We start from the raw sequence: 18,388 nt of genomic DNA, 5'->3' as shown, positions 1-18,388 counted from the left end.
AGAGTATCACTATTGAGCCTCGCGGAGTAATACTATGCAGCCTCGCAGAGTATCACTATTGAGCCCCGCGGAGTAATACTATGCAGCCTTGTGGAGTATCACTATTGAACCTTGCGGAGTAATACTATGTAGCCTTGTGGAGTATCACTATGGAGCCTCGAGGGGTAATACTATGTAGCCTTGTAGAGTATCACTATGGAGCCTCGCGGAGTAATACTATGCAGCCTCACAGAGTATTATTATGCAGCCTCATGGAGTAATACTATGCAGCCTCATGTAGTAATACTATGTAGCCTCGCGGAGTAATACTATGCAGCTTCACAGAGTAATACTATGCAGCCTCACAGAGTAATACTATGCAGCTTCACAGAGTAATACTATGCAGCCTAATGGAGTAATACTATGCAGCCTCACAGAGTAATACTATGCAGCCTCACAGAGTATCACTATTGAGCCTCGCGGAGTAATACTATGCAGCCTCGCAGAGTATCACTATTGAGCCCCGCGGAGTAATACTATGCAGCCTCGTGGAGTATCACTATTGAACCTTGCGGAGTAATACTATGTAGCCTTGTGGAGTATCACTATGGAGCCTCGAGGGGTAATACTATGTAGCCTTGTAGAGTATCACTATGGAGCCTCGCGGAGTAATACTATGCAGCCTCACAGAGTATTATTATGCAGCCTCATGGAGTAATACTATGCAGCCTCATGTAGTAAAACTATGTAGCCTCGCGGAGTAATACTATGCAGCTTCACAGAGTAATACTATGCAGCCTCACGGAGTAATACTATGCAGCTTCACAGAGTAATACTATGCAGCCTAATGGAGTAATACTATGCAGCCTCACAGAGTAATACTATGCAGCCTCACAGAGTATCACTATTGAGCCTCGCGGAGTAATACTATGCAGCCTCGCAGAGTATCACTATTGAGCCCCGCGGAGTAATACTATGCAGCCTTGTGGAGTGTCACTATTGAGCCTTGCGGAGTAATACTATGTAGCCTTGTGGAGTATCACTATTGAGCCTTGCGGAGTAATACTATGCAGCCTTGTGGAGTATCACTATTGAGCCTTGCGGAGTAATACTATGTAGCCTTGTGGAGTATCACTATGGAGCCTCGCGGGGTAATACTATGTAGCCTTGTGGAGTATCACTATGGAGCCTCGCAGAGTAATACTATGTAGCCTTGTATAGTATCACTATGGAGCCTTACGGAGTAATACTATGTAGCCTTGTGGAGTATTACTACGATGCCTCGCGGAGTAATACTATGCAGCCTTGTGGAGTATCACTATGGAGCCTCCCGGAGTAATACTATGTAGCCTTGTGGAGTATCACTATGGAGCCTCGCGGAGTAATACTTTGCAGTTTAGCTGAGTATCACTATGGAGCCTTGCGTAGTATCACTATGTTGCCTCGCAGAGTAATACTTTGAAGTTTAGCTGAGTATCACTATGGAGCCTCGCGGAGTATCACTATGTTGCCTCGCGGAGTAATACTTTGAAGTTTAGCTGAGTATCACTATGGAGCCTCGCGGAGTAATACTATGTTGCCTCGCGGAGTAATACTTTGCAGTTTAGCTGAGTATCACTATTGAGCCTTGCGGATTAATACTATGCAGCCTTGTGGAGTAATACTATGTAGCCTTGTGGAGTATCACTATGGAGCCTCGCGGAGTAATACTATGTAGCCTTGTGGAGTATCACTATGGATCCTCACGGAGTAATACAATGAATACTACTGATGATAGTTAACGTGACTCACACACTCAGAGCTTCACGTGTCATGATTATCACTTCATCACTTCATCTCTTCCTATGGCTGTAATTAACCTCCTCACGACCGTCGGGGCGAATGTAATGGAAACGTACATCACCTCCTCTTTTCTCATGATTTGCAGATGGTTGATTTGGATTGTCGGAGCTTTTCTGAGCTGATTAGACGCAGCAGCTGGAGTTTAAATTAACATCACAGCGATGGATTAATAAAGTACTTCTGGAAGGATAAAAATCAATTTCATTAATGAACCAGGAGGGTTTATGTCAAGACTCGACAAGAGAAAACTCCAGTGTTAGAGTTTGTTTAACAGAGAGATATAGATTCAAAGGCTTGATGTCGTTCATTTGAAATATTCATAAGGATCTGCACACAAGTACATCTTAACAACATGCATGACATGAGTATATTTATATATGCATGAGCAGGTTAAGGTTCACTCATCAAGTCTTTATAAATATATCATTATTTAATTATTCATTTTTACATACATTTATTTTCTCATATCTTTCTTAATGTACCATTTATTTCTATTCATTTTCCACATGTTATATTCTTCCTAATTATGGCCCTTCTGTCTTTCCATACTCTCTATAAAAACCTGACGAACTAACTTCTGTTCGTTCTACCTCTCGTTTTACTGTTTGTCCTATTGATTGATCCTTCAACGGTTCGTTGGATTGTTGTACCGTTTGTTTTATCATTGGTTCTACAACTCTTCGGTCTTCATTGTTTTACCGTCCGTTCTATTGTTCGCTCTATTCTTTGTTCTACTGTTTTTTGTATGGTTTGTTTCAAACGTTCAGTTCATTTTCCAGTTCTGACGTTCGTTCTCTCAATTGTTCTATCATCCTATGGTTTGTTCTACCATTCGTTCTATTGTTGTACCGTTGGTTGTTATATTGTTCTACAATTGGTTCTACTGGTTTTGGCATTGTTTGTTCTATCGTTCAGTTCATTTTAACGTTCGATCGATCCTTTGTTCTACCTCCCATTCTACTGTTCCTTCTATTGTTCGTTCGTTCTACCGTTCGTTCTACTGTTCGTTCTACTGTTCGTTCTACTGTTCGTTCTACCGTTCGTTCTACCGTTTGTTCTAATGTTCATTCTACCGTTCGTTCTACCGTTCGTTTTACCGTTCGTTTTACCGTTCGTTCTACCGTTCGTTCTACCGTTCGTTCTAATGTTCGTTTACCGTTCTGTCTACCGTTCGTTCTACCGTTCATTTACCGTTCGTTCTACCGTTCGTTCTACCATTCGTTCTACCGTTCGTTCTACCGTTCGTTCTACCGTTCGTACTAATGTTCATTTACCGTTCGTTCTACCTTTCTGTCTACCGTTCGTTCTACCGTTCATTTACCGTTCGTTCTACCGTTCGTTCTACCATTCGTTCTACCGTTCATTCTACCGTTCGTTCTACCATTCGTTCTACCGTTCATTCTACCGTTCGTTCTACCGTTCGTTCTACCGTTCGTTCTACCGTTCGTTCTACCGTTCGTTCCACCATTCCACATTTCTATAGATTTATCTATAGATCCATCCATCGCTTTATTTGTGTTTTCCTTCACTCCCAGGGTCGGAGATAAAATGTTTTAGTAACAATGTTTGAATTCAAAGTCGGCAGCCGAAGCTCACAAGAACACCTTTCTTCCATTCCGACTCGGCCGAGTGTGGAAGAAGTGGAGGATTTAATGCCAGCAGGCAATCGTCCGGTTCCCTGCATCCAAACCGCCGCTTCTCTGGCTTGAGTTTTGTATTCCCTGGACGGCTTCAGTCCGAGGTAAAATTACTTCTCCTCCACTGGCAGAAGAGTTGTCTGTTCTCTGCTCGACTAAAGAAACATTTCCACCTTCAACTCCACCTGTGTTTGATGAATTAAACATCAGGTTAGTTTGTTCAACACGCCTACGAGAGTGTTGAATTCTAGCTAATGCAGTGAAAGAGATCAATTACTATTCAGGGCACTATGAACGACTTTCTTTTTTTTTTTAGGATTCATTATTGCCTCACAGTCACGCTGATGCTGTTGCTGAGTCCACTGAGTTCCCCAGCGTCCTCCATAACTTTTGCTATGACTGTGCACTTTCAGCAGAGCAACCTTAGTTCAATCTACCATCATTCCAGTGTCTAATACTTCTTTGGGAATTATGTCAACATGGCGGGGAACAAAAGTTTGCTGTATTTTTCAGTTGTTTTTTTAATCTTACACTTTATAAGAGGCTAACACTAAGAGACAAGAATGCTCAAGAGACATCCTTAAGTAAATGCTTTTGTATCCATGTAGAGCTTTGAACTTTTCTTACTAAAGTATGGAGCTAAATCAGGGTCGAAAGTCTGGAATCCTCAAAGGATATTTTTGTTCTGTATTCAATAATTTGTGGGGTAGTCAAACATTTCAGTTTAGGGTTTTTTGTTGTTATTTTTTCAGTTAAAAAAAATCATGGTCGAAAGTTTTAATCTGGAAAAAAAAAGGAATTCTATTTTTCTTATTTTCGTTTGTTGTTTTTTCATACATTCAATTATTTTGGGGGTATTTTAATTTTTAATTTTATTTTTTAATTTTATTTTTAATTTTTTAAGTGTTTATTAAAAACTTAAAATAATATTTAAGTGTAAATATAAGTGTACATCAGGTTTGGAACGTAAATTAAATAATGTATTTTGGATTCTCTTTTTGTTTGTTCTTAATGGATTAAAAAAAATGTTATAGTTAAAACGTTATTAGATATTTTTTCATTCGTTCATATTTTAGTGTGTATGGAGTTAAATCAGTGTCAAATTTTTCATCTGAAAGAAAGAAAAAGATTGTAACTTCAATCTTTGGATTTTAATTTTGTTTATTTGTTATTATTTTCATTTATTTGTTTTAAATTCAATGATTATAATTATTATTCAATCAAATGTATTTATTTTATAAACATTTTATTGCCATTTTTAAGTTTTTGTGTTATTCAAATGTTCTATTTTCTTTGATTTTTTTTTTCCCAGCAGACTTAAATATTAATTCTTAATTAAGCTCTTTAATTGTGTTTTCCATTACTTCGGTATAAAACTCAACAAGAGGACGATAGAAAGTTTGTAATATTTTCAAGTCAGGATTAAACGGAGAAGGTAATTGAAACGCAGTTGACAGAGAAATTTGATATATTTACATAAAAAATGTTAATCTAGTTTCAGGGATGCAAACGTTCCTCTCCGTACTTAAAAATAACTGTGCTTGTAGAGGTGAAGTTCTCAAACCATAAACATTTATTTCATCATGTGCTTCTGGAAGCGTTGACGCGGAACTTCATCCAATCACGCCATCTGACCTGGAAAATGACCTCCAGCTCCAAAAGAACGTGTGAAAATGAGCTCCTTGCACAAGTAAAGGGCTTTGAAGAACAGAGTAAATGGCTCGTGTGAGCAGTAGTTGTCACGTTCTGGAGCAGACGGAGGAAGAGCCTCCACCTCGGAAGTAACGGGGATTAAAACAGACGTGCGGGGGTGGACGTCTGGAGGCAGAGGTCGAGAGGTCAAATCCAGGATAACTGCTTGTTTCCGGGAAAAGCTGCTTTTGAAAGTTGAATTGATGCAACAAAACGGTTTATTTTTTTAAATATAGACAGAAAACTGTCATTTTTTTTTATTCAGTTTTAGTCGTAAGTCATTTCTCGGTTTAAACAATTATGTAATTAATACGTTTCTGTTTTTTTAATCTTCTCAAATTCGTGTTCAATGAAGCGTGGACTCGCTCAAAGGCAAGTTCATGAGTCAATTGAGTCAAATATCAGGAGTGGAACAGCGAGTGTTTTCTGCCGCGGGCTGGTTTGTGAACCTCGGAGTCCGTGACTAACATGTGTCAGCGGGCGAATGTCAGTCTCTAATTGCTGCCACACCATGTTGTCTTGAGCCCGGAGAAATATTGGACCGACGACTGGTCATTCTTCTTCTTCTTCTTATAAATGACCTCAACTTTTTCTTTAGTGCACGCAATGAAAAAGTAGGTTGACAAGTATTTCTTACATTTGGACGATATCATCAAATACATTTATTCTGCTTTTTAAATAAAGATTATAAAATCATATTATGTTATTGAAAGTCATTTACTTTCTACCTCTAACTCCCTCATCAGGGTCTTGGTAGTGCTGGAGTCATTTCTAGCTGCTTAGGGCGAGAACTGGGCGACCCTGTGACCTTCTATATGACTTGATTTATAATTTAGGATTTTTGGAAAAATAGGATTTTTAACGGATGTACCTGGTATTCTCTTTTCCAAGGATGGTACTCCTGATATTCCTGCCCCTCGTACAACTGGGAAAAAGTGTCAGAGTGGTTGAGAAGAGCTGAGCCAAAAGGTAAAGTATCAGACATAAGCCGGTTACTGAAATCTCGGTTTTTGTATTCAATAATCGATTTTTTTTTATTGCTGCAACACAGGGTGTTTTTGTGGTGATGACAGTATATAATACAATGAACTAATAAAAATCAATTAAATATGAAAATAAAATAAAAAAACACATAATTAAATGTGGTTTTGTAGGAAAAATCACTCCAACCCATTGTTTTGTTCATTCGTTTTTATTTATTTTATACGTATTTAAAATATTTCAAATGTAAAAAATAAACATTAAATCAGATTGGCATATACAATTAAATAATTAAATAAAGTACATAGTTTCTATTTAAGTTGTTTCTACAAGTATCTGGTTTAAGTAGGAGGTTTCTGAGACTGTCACGCAAGCATGTGACCTGAGGCTGCTCTCTTATTGGTTTAATTTCATCCCTTAGAGCAAGACTTGCATAGTTTATATTTAATCCACTTACATAAGACATGAAAATGACCAAAAGACAAATCACAGATAAAAAGTTGTCATTAGATTGTGTTAGAAATTATCAAATATAATTTTCACAATACTTTATTGATATCAGACAGCACATTCTTTTCTTTTTTACCATGGATATTTTATGGTATACAACTTTTGATTTACAAATAACATGCAAATATTCACCGCATTTGTTCATTCTTATGTTGCAAATAAACTCCTGGCCACTAGATGGCAGCAGCCACAAGTCCTCCGCAGCTAAAGGAAAAATGAAATCCTGTAAATTACCCGGCGACAATTGAGGACGAGAGGATACAGTTGGACATATTTTTGTTTTAAAACAAACAAAAGCAGTTACGACTTTGTCAAGATTCATGTGGTCTGTAAATACTACAACACCAGTCAAGTACTCGACAATACAAATATAAAAAATATACAAATATAGTCTCAATATATCCAAATGTATTGTATTGGTGTCCCTGTTACGTGACACCTATTTTATCAGCATATTCTCGCCAAAACACACCCCTTCTTATCATTATTTTTTAATGTACAAAAGAGGTTAAGTCACAAAGAAAGCAAACATGGGTTTGAGTCACTATTACTTTTTTTCATCTTTAATTTGACGCACAAAGTAAATTATTACATTTTCCGTTGCTACCATCACAGCGTTATTTCTGCTGACCTCGGGTGTTTACGCTGGTGAGTACATTAATGTTTCATCCGTCACTCCTGAAGGATGATGGAGGTCAGTAAAGGTTGGAGGTGATCAGGGCGGAGACTCACCTCAAGGACACCCAGGAAACAGGAAATGAAAAATAATTACTCTGGGTTTTTATTTCCTGATCGATGTGTCAGCGAGCGCTGCCTTCAGGTTCTGAGTCGTTCTGCTGGACTCCGGGTCCGCAGGTTTATTTTTTTAGTTTTTCAATTAAACTTCCGGCCAATAGATGGCGGCAATCATGCGAGTCCTCCGCAGATAACGAGAACAAATAACCCTGTGAGATCCCGGGGGGGAAGACTGAGGACGAGAGGATACAGCCGATCACAGCAGCTTTTAGAGCTGATGTTCGGACATGTTTCCTCTTCAAGTTCCATCATTTTAACAGTCAGAATGTCAGTAAAATTCAGTGTCATCTTAACTGATAAACTATATCAAATCTTATCGTGAGATCAGTGATAAGCCACGGCCCTGTCATTCACACTACATTTATAAATCAAACACAAGGTTTTTAAGTTGCTTTTTTTTTTGGTTCAAAGGCTTAAATCTCAAGGCTAAAAAGATTTAGAAATGTGTGGTTTGTAGTTAAAACTACTAGGTTTTTTTTTTTTTCCTCAGGGTCAGTCAAAGTTTGGTGAATTTTCAGTGTAAAAGAATTTTGATAAATGGAGTTTAGAAGTTAAGAGAATTATTCGATCTTGTTTTTCTGGTGGTGAGAATGAAAAAAAAGATCAAACCAAACTTGCCTTTAATTTCGACCTGACGAAAAGTCAAGACACATTTATTTATTCATTTTCTACCGCTTTATGCCTTATGGAGTCTATCCCAGTGTCATTGGGCGAGAGGCAGGGGACACCCTGGACAGGACGCCAAAGACAGACAACCATTCACACACACACTCATACCTACAGACAATTTCCCCAAAGTTCTCAATCAACCTCTGTATGTTTTTGGACTGTGGGAGGAAACCAGAGTTCCCGGAGTAAACTTACACAACCAGGAACCTTCTTGCTGTCAAAACACAATCTCATATTTATTATAAACCTCAAAAAAAATCTGTATTTATGTTCTTTTTTTTAACTTCTTGTCATGTCACTGTTTTTGTTAAAAACAAGCACAGGCTACTTTTCTAAGTGAGTTGATTGTAATTGACCGATTCTTCGATTCACACTTTACTTTGTGAGAAGATCCCCCTTTAATCCAGTGCTCAGGCTTCAGTAATCTGCCATCTTTAATCTGCCGCTCCATCAGTCTCTCTCCGCCGGCAATCAGGTCCTTGTTGCCTCCGATCGCGCGCAAGGACATCAGAAATCAATATCAGTTAGAGGAGCACGTCTTATTAGTTGTTGGATTTCCGCACCTTGACAGCCGCTCCCCAGACCTTAACCCTCACACACACACACACACACACACACACTTCAAGGTCTCCTTCATGTTTGAGCGACCACTAAAATGATGTGCCGTCGGCACCTAAACAGATTGTGTAATTACTTTTGCCCGCCCGTCTGCAGCCCGCAACAATTCTCCCGTAGCAGCACTTTATCGTACAAGAAATACACATTTTAATAACGGCTTTTATTACCAACCGCACACCCGGTGACAGAAATATATATATATTTTATGATGTAAACAGAAGTTTTTTTTAGTATTTCCTGTTTCATACTACGGTGTTTTGTCGTCTTTTCTTTTTCTTTTGCTTTCTTTAGTCATGTTTTATGCACAAATAGTATTTTATATATGAATAAATTCATGAATTCCTTCGATATTGGACTGAAAAAATAGAAATACTGTCGCTTTTACTGACCAGAAACTGTTTCCTTCAACTGAAAAAAAATCTCTAAATTTGGGAAAATGTTGATCTGGAGCTTATAATCCATGTGTTTGTGTCTTCTTGTTTAGATTATTGTAACAGTTTATTTTAGTGTCTAAATAACAAGGAGCTGTCTCACAAAACTGTCTGTCTAATAAAAACTCTGCAGTGAGAATTCTTAGCCGCTCTAGTAGAAGAACTCACATTTCTCCGATCCTTAAAACTCTTCACTGGCTGCCAGTTTCTTTCAGGATCAATTTTAAAATTCTGGTTCTTACTTTGAGATCTATTCATGGTCAGACCTTCCATCAGTTACATCACTTACTTACTTACTTTTACATTTTTGTCATGATATAAATTATGTTCTGCTTACTTTACCGTCTGTTTTAGCTAAATAACAAAAATTAAAATGTAACTACTTGTTCCTCATATCCAACATTTCTTGAACAATTCCTAAGTGTTTATATTTCCATCTGGATTCAAGAATATTTTGAAGGATTTTAATAGGTTTTAACTGCAAAAAAAATAAAAATAATTTGATATAATACAGCATGGAATATAATAAGTAAAATAATATAATTTCTGATTGTAGTGACAAAATGTGCTATGTGGATTGTTTTATGTTTACTACATAAGACGACATAGTACTTGGAAAAATATTGGGAATGCAGGAAACCTAGTAGAGCTTAGTGGAAGGATTCTGAAATGATATATAGTAGGATTGATGAAACATGATTTTGATTTTTGGTTACATGCGGAATGAGCTCCTTGGAGGTGGTATTTGCTTTCTTTGTGCGTTTCTTGTTGTACAAGGAATGGTTGAGCGTTTTTATCAAGGACAGAAAAAAATCAAAATTGTTTAACAGGTTGAATATTTTAGATAAAGTTTTCTGAGTATCTGATTGTTATTTAGATCAAATAAGTCGCCCTGTAATGAACAGGTTCAAATACTTGAATTTGTTTCATGAACAACAAAAAATAATTATAATTAAAATATATAATTAAAGTCCAAAGCTTTAGGAATATCAGAATTCAATGTTTTGATAGATAATATTAATAAAAATACATGTTTTATATAGTAGTTTAAATGGGTTTTAAATGGTTATTGATTTAAAATAATACAGTTTATGTTTTTATAAAAAGTCCCACCAAAATAAGATCCATAAAAAGCCTTCAAATGTACCCGTTAAAGTTTCTAAAAAAAACAGACATATTGCTAGTGTTGAACTATTAGTGAATGAATGTATCTTGTTCTCAAAGATTAATGAAGGGATTTTACACTTTAAAATATTGTGACTAAGGCTGTAAACATCTTTAATCTACTAAAAAAATACTTCTGAATCAAATAAATGAACTTCAGTCAGAAACGTAAAAAAGTGCGATTCATCAAAAAGGGGGAAAAGAACGAAAACCAAAGCGAGAAGACAAACGACGTTTCCTGTAACAGATGGTTCGCAGATGGAAAATCATTTATCAGAGGCGATAAATAACACGTGCAATTAGTCAGCAGATGGAGTCAAACTGTTTTATCGTCCCTCAGGCTCGCTCTGCCAGCGGCGCTAACTTCCGGGTACAGCAGCGTGGAAGAGACGCCGACGGTAATTAAAGTGCTTAATTAAGTGGATGAAAACATTTGAAAATGAAACATAAGCGTCGCACAACAAGGATCTTAACAATGCTTTTAATTCATTTACTTTAAATAAACCTTTGACGCGTTGTTTCAAAATAAAACGCTAAATCGGTTTGACCGACGTACACATAAAATCTATTGTAAAAGTAAACAATGCAAGTATATAGAAAAGAAAGTGTGATGACTGATGATGGATGAATCTAGACAAAGAATAGTAGTGATTTTATTGCAATTAAATTAGTATATGTTATATATTTACAGAAATATAATTGAGTATATTTGTTCATTAATTGTGTATTGCTATGCTTGCTTGTATATTGTGTTTCTAAACGGATATATGTGTAGAAATATTTAGAAATTTTCTACATATTGCAGAATAAATAAAAAGGGCTAAAGAAGTATTTTTATTTTCACTCTAATGTAATGTTTTCTTATTATTTGGCTTATTTTTGACGATCTTTTTTTTTTTTTATATGTCCAAACTATTACATTATTTTTATACATGTTTAAATAAAATTAATTTAATTTTGAAAACACACATAAACACAAAAATATTGAAACTTTTAATCATTTAATTAACTTAAATATAGTGTATGTCTGTTTGAATCTTGAATAAAGCTAATAAATGCTTATATGTTGTATTTTTATACGGATGTAAGTTAAGAAATATTTAGTAATTTGATACAAACTACAGAATAGATAAAAACGGGTAGAAATTGTACATTTGAGTATTTCCTGTTTCAAACTACAGTGTTTTCTTTTTATTTGGCTTTATTTTTATTTATTTATGTTTTACTTACAGATAATATTTCATACATGTTCAAAATACATCCATTAATTCCTTCGATATTGGTGAGAAGAGAAATATTGTCACTTAATTGTATTTTTTTTAGCTAAAATAACAAGTAGTTCTGTTTGAATCTTCACTAAATAATTTGTATTGCCAGAAACATTGCAGGTAGAAAAAATAAACTTAATTAAATAAAATAGACCAAAGTATGTATATATTATAAATTGCTACGCTTAATTAGATATAGTGTGTTTATACAGATATATGTGTAGAAATATTTGGTGATGTGTTACTAACTTGTACTTGTACTTGTTAAATGTGTACCTTCAAATAATTACATATTTTTTACATTTGTGTAAAACTAAATTGAAAGAAAAATGTGATTGACTTAAATGTATATTTAATGTTTTGCTATGAGTACTTATACATTTATACTGATATATGTTTAGAAATATTTTGCTAGCTGATCAAACTAAAGTAAAAAATAAAATTTAAGCAAATATACATTTTTATAATAATCTGTACTCCTATTTCAAACCAGGGTGTTTACTTATGTTTTCTATTGTAATTTGGCTTTTTTTGTATTTGTTTCATTGCTATGCAAAAAATAATAACTTGTACATGTTCAAAATAAAATGTATCAATTCATAGAAAATTGGAGAGAAAGAAAAAACTAAGACATTTAAATGTTTTGAATCTTCACAAAATAATTCTTATTTATTTATTTCACGTAAAAATAAATGAATAAAAACTTTAAAAATATTTGGTAATTCCAAAAAAATGTAACAGGATCTGATTACACACTTTAATACATTAATTAATATAAATTAAATGGGTATTATTTGTTCACATATTGAATTCTTACAGCATTCAACTTTTCCTTTGCAAGATTTAGATTTGACTTCATCGTCAAAGACACGGACTCATGTCCCAGTAATGTCTCGCGTCGACAAGTCAAGGCAGTTTAATCTGAACGAGTCACGTCACGACAGGTAATTATTAACTGATTCCACGAGTGTAATCTCTCACGTCGGCCTCAGACGGAAGGTTCGAAGGGTCGACATGTCGCGGTGATTCCTCGTCGGATGAAGATTACGAGTCAAAGTCAGACGCGGAGACGATCATTGCACCGAGATTAGTTTTTTTTTTTCCTTCCTGCAGTCTCGTGTTTCTATCCGACCCGATTGTCAACTTCCACTAACTTTATAAACCATGTTTCAACTGTGACATTGAGCTTCCGATGTACATGCAGAGGAAGAGTTTCTCGAATGTGTGGCGGAACTTGAGAGGAACCATATTCAAAGTTTGTATTTGGGTCAGAAACGCAGAAACAATTCTCATCAGACTCGTCAAATATTCTTTTCTTTCCACCATTTCACTGCACTTACTTATCAGGAGGGAAAGATTATGACTAGTGGGATATGTGGAAGAAAAAAAAACTTTACTAAGTTAAAAGTTATAATGATTTTGAGGCATAGAAGTTCTGTTTTCTTTTCATTTTCCATTTCTCTCTTATTCCTAATTTCCATTTTTTATATTTATAATTATTACCAGTTTTTTAATTGTTCAACCAAGCTTTTTGGTTGTTTTTTTTTGCATTTATTGATGTTTTATCTCATTTTTAACAATTTTTTTTAATCTTTCTTTTTTTTCCAAATGTCTTATTTTACTTATTAAAAAATGCACCATTATTAATTCCAGTAATTTCTGTTTCTGTTCTGTGTTTTTTTTTTTCAATTATTGACGTTTTATCTTATTTTTATCATATTTTTTTAATTTTCCTTTTTTTTTCCAAATTTCTTCTCTTACTTGTTTAAAAAAAAAGCACCATCTTTATTACCAGTAATTTCTGTTTTGGAAATGTTCAACCAAGCTTTTTTGTTTTTTTGAAATTATTGACATTTTATCTAATTTGTCATATTTTTTCCTTTTTTTCTATTTTTTTTTTAAATTTCTTATTTTACTTATTTAAAAAATGCATCATTATTATGACCAGTAATTTCTGTTTTTCAAACTAAGCTTTTTTGTTTGTTTATTTTTGCCTTTTTTTATCCAAATTTTTTCAGTTTTTCTCTTTTTGTCTGATTAAGTTAATATCATTTTTAGTCTTTGTTTACTTATAAGAAATTTTACTGAAATAATTTCCGGTAAATTATGTTTTTAAATTGTTCAAACAACCTTTTTTTTATTTTCTTTAGCAATTTTTAACTTTTGATCCCATTTTCTTCCATTTCTTCCATTTTTCTCTTTTCTCTAATGAAGTTGTTTTATTTCTATCCCTTGTTTACTGACATTATTCTCATTAATGTATGTGTTTAAATAGTTTTATCTTTCTTCTTTGCCATTTTTTGATCCAATTTTTCCACTTTTTTCGTTTTGTGCAGTTTTTAGAAAGAGATCAGATGAACCAACCTTCATGTCTTTTCTTCTTCTCTCTGTGAATGAAGCAGCAAAACGGTAACGACCCTAAAGTAGCTTCTCCGCTCTATTGATTTTGTTGGCAAGAAAACGAACGACCGGTCGCAGAGATTTAAGTATTGAAGTCAGATCATCAGGAGGAGACGAGGCTTGAAGCACCAGAGAATATCGACGGCTTCACTTCGCCACCATTCGTTCCTATTCGGGAGTTTTGAAAAGGATATTATTTCGGAGGTGAATCGATGTGTGCGTGACGCTCCTGTAGCACGGACGGATGAACACGTGATCAACGTGGAGTAAATTTATAAATGAGAAATGAATCTTCGCCAGCAAAGATCAATAAATAAATGTATTTAGACGCTTTTTTCTTCCCGAGACCCTCTCGGGAATGATTTCTGAGTTTAATGATGAATATTTGATGATTTTGTTTTCTCTTCCCTCCGGTGGAGAATCATCTGCACTTTAGTTCAAGTGAAGTTCCTCTGGACCGGCGAACACTCGACTATGAAACGCATCATCGTGTTTTTCCTGAACGAGAGATTCGTCGTGAGGTAAACCTGTTTTGCGAAAGGACACTTTGTTCCCACGGGAAGTTCCTAATTCTGGAGCACAGCCAGGAAAACATCTAAAAAAAAACAAAAACACATGAATATTAATTGAGCGAGATCACAACAGAACCATTTATTAGAACGTTCATCTTATGAAACAAAAAACATTTGTATTCACTATATTTAAAGAACTCTTTAAGTACATTTTTGTTTAAAACACTTCCTTGAAAATGACTTTAGCAGATGTGTGTACAACCTAAGCCATTACTTTTATTCAATACATGAAAACAGTATCTGTGATGTCACTTGTATGTTATTGGTCCGCGGTTTTGAAAACATGTTTAATCTTGAAAATACAGTAATGGTCATGTTAGGAATCCGACTAAACGCTTTTACTTAAACGCAGGATAGAAATCAGATCTGGTTTAAAGTCACACGTTATACTTGCAAGTGAGTAAGAACACAGAGTTTACATGTGTGTCTGAATCCTTTCTGAAGCACTGAGCTGTTAGTTCGCTGTTATATCTTCATCGTATTATAGTTATCTTACTCAGAAGGTTGTCCACCGAAGACAAGTACAGATACGATGGATGGATGGATGGATGGATGGATAGATACGAAAGATGGATAGATAGATAGAAACGATAGATAGATAGATAGATAGATAGATAGATAGATAGATAGATAGATAGATAGATAGATAGATAGATAGATAGATAGATAGATAGATAGATAGATAGATAGATAGATAGATAGATAGGAAAGATCCTTTCTGAAGCATGGAGCTGTTGGTTCACTGTTATATCTTCATCGTATTATAATTATCAGATAGATAGATAGATAGATACAAAAGATGGATGGATGGATAGAAACAAAAGATAGATATTTATAAATACAAAGTACTGTTGTTTTTTTTACTGACTACAAATATAGGCATTTTCTCCAAAGCTAAAAATGTTATACAATTTTAATATAACACATAGTACATGCTTTATATATATATATATATATATATATATATATATATATAAACATAAATGTATATGCAGGTACTTGAGTGGGTACGTATGTGTTGAATATGTGTTTATTTTTATGGAACAGTAAATGGTATAACTACGGAAAAACGTGTATTCCTTTTTAAATATGGATTTTTACTTACATGCAACCACCTATGGAAACGTCAACGAATCATATCTTCAGTGTTTTTATGAGTCTGGAAAAGAAGTATAAACGAACAAGTATCTGCTCCAGTTTTTGTATTTATTCATTTATGATTGTTACACGAAACAATGGTGTCAGAGTCTGAACTGGTCCAAATGACATCTTGTCTCTCAACTTGTCAGCCAAGCTACTGATGACAACGTCACACAAAATTGGCCAAAATTGTTTTTTCAGCAGCACTGCCGGTGAAAAAAACATGGATCTTTTTCCAGTACATTTTCCTGCCTATTGTGTGTATTACTACATGTAGAAATAATAATGTTTATTATGCTCCTCGTTTAGGTACAATATATATAATTAATACAATATATTGTAATTATACTCTGGCATACATAAAACAGAATAAACCAAATTATTAGAGATATTTTCTACCAAATTATCACAAATACACTAAAAAGAAAAAAAATGTTTGGAAAGAAAATTAAAACTCAAGTGACCCTTCACGTACTCAAAGGTACACAAGTGTGTAGTTCGTTTGCCGTGTGTAGGAGCTACAGAAACGTGACGTCACTGACGGACTAGATAGACCGGACCCCTAGATAGACCGGATATGACGAATGACGACACAAACCAAGATAATAATCAGAACGTTTATGAATGAAAATTTAGTTTATCAGTGCGAAGACTTCTTAAAAACACACAAAATAATCGATGTTAATGATTATTTTCAAACTAAAAAATAATAAATAAAAGAACAACAGCGCCCTCTATGGGCCAGGCGCCACTGGTTTTCGTCACTCAACGATGTGTTTTTATATTTTTTGAAAAACAGGCTCTAACTATTTGAACAATATTCATACACCTTTGTATAGAAATACATGATTATGAATTGTGTTTCTCTGCTCGAACAGACCTCTGAAGGATTTATTTTCTTTCCCTCCATCATTAATGCATCAGTTCAGCTGAAGTGGGTCACTCGAGCATTTGTGATGCTTTTTCACTGACATCTAGTGGCGGGACTCTGCATTACACGGGATTTTAACCGACAGCTTCATCATTACTAAGATATTTTAATAACTACTTTGCGTCTTGTATCCATTTTGGCGACATCCGCATTATTTTAGACACATATAACGATATAAATATGATGATTTTATTGTAGATTTTATTGTTATTACCTTAATATTTTAATAATATGACTCTATATATGAGTATATATATGATATATTTAATAAAAGCAGAATAAACGGATATTTTGTATCTATTATGTGTTACGATTTCATATTTATTTATTTTTTAAGTGAAAATTGCCCAAAATTTTGAAGGAACTTGCCTCATTAAGACCTTGGCTCCTGCAATGGTTTCAGCCATCGAGTTTTTGTCATGTCAGATGTCTTTTAGTCAGTCAGAGCTCGTTCACAATAAATGTTTATATAAAATTGACTTTTATTTATATTACTTAAGTATTGTATCAAGAGAAGTATTTTAATAATACATTTTTTATCATGAAAATGTTGTTTTTGAATTTTTGTTAATTTTATTTCCAACAAATATGTGTTATTCTATGAGGGAAATGTGTCCATGTCTTTGGGAAAAAAAACGCTTTCACTTATTTACTTAAAAAATTGATTCACTTTTTAAAAATGTATTTACGGGAGATCATGACATGAACTTTGCTCGACAGAAATGGTTTCCTAGAATTATCCATACAGAATAACTAAATGTCGTTTTGCATCATAAAAGTCTTTTTTTTTAGATGGTAAACATATAACTTGTATCAAGTAGATTATTTACTGACCCAGAGTCAGTTTTCAGTCTGCACACAGACACGTGTTATAAATCTTCCTCTAGAGTCTAGCCTCTGTGACCGATAGTCGGAAAGATAAACACAAACCCTCAACCCGGGTCAACACGTATAATCTCCGCATGTCTGATCTTTAGAAAGTACAGTTGCAAGATTTAATGTTCAAGAAGTGAACAAATGTAAAGGTTATTGTTGTCTTTTATTGTCCCAACTTTGTAGAGAGAAACAGTTTCTTGTACCACTTTCAACTCTTCTCCGGTGCTTGTGCAGTTAACGGCATGTATTGTTGTGCTGAGCTGAATTTATTAGCCATTTATACTTCAGTCTTTTCTCCTCATTTCTTCTTGTACGATAGTGTTTGCTGAGACAAAACATGGAGGGATGGAAGAAAGGAAAGAAGAGAAGAAAGGAGGAGCGTCAAGGGAGGTGTGAAAAAAAATGTGTTTTCCACTTTTTACTCTTCGTTATGTCCTTTTTTCTTCCAAAAAAATGATTAGTCACTTCAGAACTTGATGACAGTGACAAAGGGTCGCAGTTTTTCATTTGGCGCTTGTGTTATATTTTGTGAACTTCAAATACAAATCCTTTACTAAACATGTTTTCATTGTGTTGCCCCAAAAAAATGATCCTTAATTAAAAAATAATAATTGGAAAAGTTTTATTGTCTCCCCCAAAAATTGTTCTCTCTTTTAAATCTCTTAATCTTTTATCCATTTACCCCCCTTCTAATCACCAACCACTTTTTCAAACATGTGACCCAAAATTCAACCCATGAAGTTGTGTGGTTTTCACTTACAACAGACACACAACAGTCAAAAACGGAAAGAGTCCAAACAATTATTAATAACAATATTTCATAAAAATAAATAAAAAATTCTCAAGTGAGAAGGGAGAAAGAACACGAGGAGAGAGGGAGTGA

This window comes from Callionymus lyra, chromosome 9 (assembly GCF_982586985.1).
Source record: "Callionymus lyra chromosome 9, fCalLyr1.hap1.1, whole genome shotgun sequence".
Classification (NCBI taxonomy): domain Eukaryota; kingdom Metazoa; phylum Chordata; class Actinopteri; order Syngnathiformes; family Callionymidae; genus Callionymus; species Callionymus lyra.
Note: the sequence above shows the minus strand (reverse complement) of the source record.